Here is a 6,399-nt window from a genome sequence, read left to right as displayed (position 1 = left end):
AACATTTGTGGGCAGAACTGAAAAAGCGTGTACGAGCAAGGAGGCCTACAAACCTGACTCAGTTACACCAGTTCTGTCAGGAGGAATGGGCCAAAATTAACTTAACTTACTGTTGGAAGCTTGTGGAAGGCTACCCGAAACATTTGACCCAAGGTAAACAATTTAAAAGACAATGCTATCAAATACTAATTGAGTGTATTTAAAAAAGTCCTTAAACTTCTGACCCACTGGGAATGTGATGAAAGAAATAAAAGCTGAAATAAATCATTCTCTATACTATTATTCTGACATTTCACATTCTTACAGTAAAGTGGTGATCCTAACTGACCTAAAACAGGGAATTTTTGCAAGGATTAAATGTCAGGAATTGTGAAAACCAAGTTTAAATGCATTTGGCTAAGGTGTATGTATACTTCCGACTTCAACTGTAGGTCAAATGCACGCAGTGCTTGCTCCATACATTATTTATCTTCATCTCCAGTATTTTCCATAACTTGTCAAATTTATTCCCGCACATCTGACTTCCTCTTTACCGCCTGTGCAACCAATCATAAACATTCCACCAACATCATAAACATTCCAACAGAAGAGATGATGGGCGAGCCACTCTATTTGATGATAGTGGTGTTCTGGGGCCTTGGGCTAAGACCTCACTTCGATGGTAGCAGGATTTTGCTGACTCATGAATCTATATAAATACCAGCTGTGGCCTGATTGCAGATCTGTTTGTGCTGGTGTGGCATAGCAACAAATGACAAAACAACTTGGTTCACCTTAAGCACATACAGATCTGTGACCAGACTATAATACTATAGGCACACAAACACCACACATACACACACACCATTGTATCAGAGGTGCAGTGTGCTAGTTAGCTATGTGTTATGTTGCATCACGAGGATGGGCCAAATAGAGGAATATTGCAGGTCTGTTGCATCATACTCAGCTGATTGTTGCGTTCCCTCTGTATTCAACATCCTGTCCTGCCAACTGCTCTTTGAAGAGGACTATCAGCCTTCACACTTAAACAGACATCTCTTTCTGCTCTCTTTTCTATCCCTGGGTGTTTTACTATAGCACATGACTGATTAGCCTCCCCCGGACAATAGATAAGACTAGATGAATAGCTGATAAGACTTCAGGCTTTGAAGTGTGTGCGTGTGTTTAATTGAAATTCTCTGTTGCTCTCTCTTATAGGGTATGGGAGGTGAGTCCGGTTCTATATCCCTCCACGGGTGAAGATTCCCTCTCAGTTTGTGCGATTCACCCTGACTTTGACTCTCGACTTGCAGGTATGCTCATATTCCCTTCTTCCTTGTCCTTTGCAATCCCCCAAATATATTCCCCATCCCCTGGTTTAGGGCATGAATTTAGGTTACTTGTGTAAAAAAAAATGTTTTAAATGGTGTACCCATTTTTAATGGCCTTCCCTGCTCCTGGAGAGGTACGTAATAGGGTGTGTACACTTTTGTGTATTGGTGCAGGTATGTAACAGAAGTCTGCTTACCCAGTAGCACTGGAGTTGAGGGGTCCCTATGTGAGTTTTGAGACAACCCTCCATGTAATATTGTTTCTGAATCATATGAAAGTTTCAGCTTTCAGAATTTCAGAATCCTGCCCTGTCCCTTTCGTTCTCAGGACATGCCACTTCCAATGTTATACACTGATCTCTCTCTCTTCCTAAGTATCCCTCCTCTCCTCCCTCCATTTCCATCCACAACCCTCTGGGTCTTTCTGATGACAAGCTGTGCAGGTAACTAGAGGAAATCTGTTGTCCTCCATCTTAGGTTCATTGTAGTCTTATCCACTGCTCTGATGAAGGGTTGTTAAAAAAGAAATGTGTCCCCTGTTGCTTGTATTGCTCCCAGATTTCTCTCTCTCTCCAAGTGTGCAGAAATGTCTGCAGAAAGAGGCGGTGTCCTGCCTGGGTTCTGCTGTGTTGTACCAGCTCATTGAGGCCAGTTCTCTTTCTCTCGCTTTATTTTCACCTCTCTCGCTCCGTTTCCCTCATTTTCTCTTTCTCTCACTCCCTCTGTTCTTAGTTGGAGACCGCAGTAATTTAAGTACTGTATTTGTGATATTAAAATTAGAACTGTGGCTCGAGGATGCCCTTTGACCTGATTTTATTTTATTTAGAAATGTATAAATAGAGATGAATATCAAGTACTTGACTCAGTCCCTCTTTTCAGTCTCTCTCAGAAAGCCAAAGAGATTCTGACAGAGAGCAATATTCCCCATGGGAACTGCGTCATCTGCCTTTACGGGTTTAAGGTGAGCTGTTTAATTTGTATTTCCATTAGTCCACACAAGATGAAAGTTTAAACTAGTCTTCCTGTTTGAAACTCTAGACGATGTTTACACCAATCCAATGCTTTTGAAATCTATGAGAGGGAGTGAGCAAGTGGACACAAAATGGGACACAACCTTGTCCTCCCCTGTGTCTTTGTGGTATGTCCCAGGATGGGGAGCGTTCACCAAGACCAGATGCTACCGTTATTTCAACTCCCACTGCCTAGGCCGCTACATCACCCACTCTGAGACTGAGCTCCAGGAGAGGGGTAAGGAGCTGGAGCAGGACAAGACACGGGAGAGGACCGATGAGGTGAGATCAAGTGTCCATATGCAGCGGTGGAATTGAGGGGAGCGCCTGGGAGTTCCTGAAGTGAAACTGAATTTTTGGGGAGAGGGGATGTTCTTTTTCTCTACAGCACTGTAATATATATTTTAAAAATTAAGGGCTTGCAATTTTAACTAAACCCCTTGAGTGACACACAACCCCTTAAATTATAGTGGCTACTATTGCAAATACATCCATGCATTTGTGCTGACCTCTACTTCACTCAGCTGGAGGGAGAGGTGATGGGGGTGGAGTTTTGTCAGAAGTGGGCTGAGCTCCAGAACCTTTTGGAGCATTAGAAAGCTAAAGGCGGGATTATCGGCACAGAGGCAGAGTCTAACCGCTTCCTCATACATATTAATGAGGTAAGGAAGCAAGGAGGGGCTTAGGAAAAAATATTTGCTGAAGTGTCTGTGTGTGAGCACGTACTTTCCTGATAATGTATCTTAATTAAACAACGTTGCGACTTGTTTTTTATAGCCGCCTCCTAACTCAGACAATGTCAGCGCTGATGGGAATGCCTCTCCCAGCCGATCACTGCTCTCCCTTCCCCCTGCCTCCACCAATCAGATCACAGCACCAAAGCTGCAGCACGCTGGCCACTCACGTCGCAGGGGAGGGCGAGGTCATCAGTACCGTCACCAAGTGCCGTAGGGCCACTTCAGGGGTCCCGGGAGGGAGAGGCAGGGGAGAGGCAGGCCCCACACCCACCCAGGGACACCGGTCCCCCCCACCGACCATCTGGACAAACTCTCTCTGTCCTCAGAGAAACATGACAACCTCTACAGTGCTCCTCCTGCCAACTTTCACAACGCACCAATCAAGGCCAGACTTCAGGAGAACTCTAGCCACCCAGACCTGGGACAAGCACAGTTAAGCCAATTGAAGAAGGGGAGGGAAGCACAGAGCTAGGCCTACAAGATGCTCCTAAAGACGGTCAGCCAATAAGCAAATCAAGCCTGGACACTTCTAAAATAGACATCCCATCCAGCAACGGCATGGAAATGGAGCCTGGCCGAGGCCATAGGGAGATCGGAAGGAGGAGGGGCCCTCGCGGTTCAGTGCAACAGCCTGACCAATGGCAAGAGAGGCAATTCAGAGGAACAGACCAATGGGATGCCCGGGGGAGCGGGTAACATTGCTACTGGGATGGGCGCGGTCAGTGACGCAGGGGAGCATCCCATAGCAGAGAAGGCAGAGCTCACATGGCTGGTGGGAGGGGCTTCCATCAGAGTGTGGTAGAGGGAGATGTGGGGAGAGATGCTCTATGACAAAGGGACAAAAGAGGAACTAAGAACAACTATGTCTGTACCACAATTTACATTCTCGACACACCTAAAATAAAGCTTTGCACTCTGGTACCTAGATTAACCAGTGTGTCCTGCCTTCTTTCCTATTGCTGTTTGAATTGTTGTCCGTGGGCAGTTCAGTTTATGCTGAAGCATTCTTTTTACTGCATAAGATAAAGAAATGACGGGCCACATTTGTCTGAGGGAACATACAGCATATTTATTATTGACAGAAATCAGCTGAAATTGACCTGCCTTGAACATCACACACTTCAACTTATTTTCCCCCACCCTCTTCCTTTTTTCCCCTCCTGCTTTCGCTCCACCCCTTATTTCTGCATACCAACCCCTCCCCTGGGCGTCCAGCCACACCCCAGCCCAGTAGTAGTAGTTGTAGGCCGGACAAGAGCCCTCCCCTGCTGGAAGTCTGGCCGCTGCAAATGCGGCCCAGTGGGACACTGACAACCCGGGGAAGCGTTGCACTGGCCTCGAGATGTTTCTGTACTTCAGGGTTTTAGGAAAACAGCTCCACCTGAGAGTGGGACAGGAGTATGAAAGGATAAGCTTAGGCACTGCACATTATTTATGAGGGATACCTGGAGAAAATCGGACCTCTGAAATAAAATGTATGGCCCTCCCTTCAGTAAAATATATTTTTACCTGACCCTCCCTGAACTCTTGAAAAAAGTGACCTCCCTATACCCCAAATAATAATTAAAAGGTGCATTATGCAGAAATCACTCATGGTTTCCTGGTTGCAAAAATGCTAATAGTCACCTGATTTCAGTAACGAAACAAGCAATGTAGAGAATGAATACTGTCTAAACCCCTGTGAAATATACACTACATGACCAAAAGTATGTGGACACCTGCTTGTCGAACATCTCATTCCAAAATCATGGGCATTCATATGGAGTTGATCCATGTTGGAACATTGCTGCTTTCATTCAGCCATGTGTATTAGTGAGGTCAGGCACTGATGACATTGACTGTGTGATGAAAATGTATGTTTAGCACAATGGTGCTTTTCTAATAACCAACTTGGTTGGGTTCATGCAGTGACTGATTGATTGTACAAAGTAGGAATCCACACAATCACTGAATCAATTTGGCACTATTGTGACGGCCCTGAATTTTTCTGAACCGTCTCAGTGCAGCTCCTTCCAATAGGGCGCTTTCCCTTTAATTCCCAATTAAATAGCCAGCATCAGCTGCACGAAAGGGGGTTGTGATGGAGACGTGCATGAGGATGTGTTCAACCCTCAGTTCCGAAGCTTCTCTATTCCGTTTGTTTTGTTGCCGTTAAACGTGTGTTTTGTAGCCTAAGAGAGTTTACCCAGGATCGGATCCACTCTTCGGTCCCTGGACTACACCTCTCCGTTCTTCGTGGCCTTTCTCCGCTGGAGATCTATTGGCGGATTGGATTGTCTGACTGACCGACTGACTACCACCTTTTTGTATACGGTATTTCATTTGTTTGGATGTGATGTATACTGTGATTTGTGTAGTTAGTGGTAGTTGAGGACTTAATTAAGAGTTGATCCGCTTTAAGGTTCTGTGGTAAAGTAATTGTTATATTGATTGTATGTTTAATACTGGGTTTACACTACACGGAATGAACGGACAAACATCGCGTGACAAAAGTCACTTGAGTTCACTGAACTCCTTTACCGGGCAGGACTCTTTTTAGGCCCGAGGTACAGGACATTTCTGGAGGAACCAGAACTCATTGTGATATTATTATATGTGTGTGTGTAATCATTGTTGTTGCTAATACAACCCACGCAACAGAATATAGTTGTTTTTGAAGTTCTTTCCAATGTTTTAAGGGTTTATGAAAAGTTTATTTCCATCCTGACTTTTACATAAGTCCTTTGTATTGGTGTAGACTTGACGGACCAGATGGGACTCATTCCCACCCAAACTAAAAGGAGAAACCAATGTTTTCTCTGGTAGGCACAACCTACCTGGCACCCCTATAAATAATAACCTCAAGTCAAAACCGTTACATAAAAATGGCACCCCAGATGGGACAGCTCAACATTGAGAACTAACCAAAGCAAATATTTTGTGTGGAATTAAAACAATGGATTCACCCCAAGATAATGTGCTCATCCATGTCATACCTGTCAATGGGAATACACAGGGCCATTCTGACCATCAAGCTGACAATACAAATCATAATGTGAATGGAGATAATGGAGTTGATTTGGGCCAGAGCCCTGGGAATCTGAATGCTCGGCCTGAGCCACAGGCCACAGGAGGTCTAACCAGTTACTCACTTATTGACATAGATCTGTGTGGAAGTACTGAGCTAGTCCTCCCTCTGACACCCAACCTTCCTCCATTGTCTGGTTTATCTCCAGAGGTTGTAGTCTTACAACTTCAAGGTGACATCCTTGATATTCGTCGGACTCAACAACATCTCCAAACTCTTATCCACCATAAATTCAAATGTCTGAGGGAAGAGCAACAACAGAGTGCCATGGAATT

The 6,399-nt window shown here is 44.8% G+C and overlaps 1 long non-coding RNA gene and 1 pseudogene across 1 annotated transcript; both read left to right on the top strand.

Moving 5' to 3' along the window:
• Positions 1-996: 996 nt before the first annotated feature.
• Positions 997-2,266, top strand: LOC127921925 (uncharacterized). The gene is made up of 3 exons (XR_008109984.1): positions 997-1,292; positions 1,686-1,753; positions 1,888-2,266. It is a non-coding gene; the product is annotated as an uncharacterized LOC127921925 (long non-coding RNA).
• Positions 2,267-2,383: 117 nt separating this feature from the next.
• On the top strand, positions 2,384-3,988 carry LOC127921926 (E3 ubiquitin-protein ligase RNF25-like; annotated as a pseudogene).
• Positions 3,989-6,399: the final 2,411 nt, after the last annotated feature.

The sequence above is a fragment of the Oncorhynchus keta genome, unplaced genomic scaffold (assembly GCF_023373465.1).
Source record: "Oncorhynchus keta strain PuntledgeMale-10-30-2019 unplaced genomic scaffold, Oket_V2 Un_contig_23998_pilon_pilon, whole genome shotgun sequence".
Taxonomy (NCBI): Eukaryota; Metazoa; Chordata; class Actinopteri; order Salmoniformes; family Salmonidae; genus Oncorhynchus; species Oncorhynchus keta.
The sequence above is the reverse complement of the archived record's forward strand: the minus strand, read 5'-3'. Positions and strand labels throughout refer to the sequence as shown.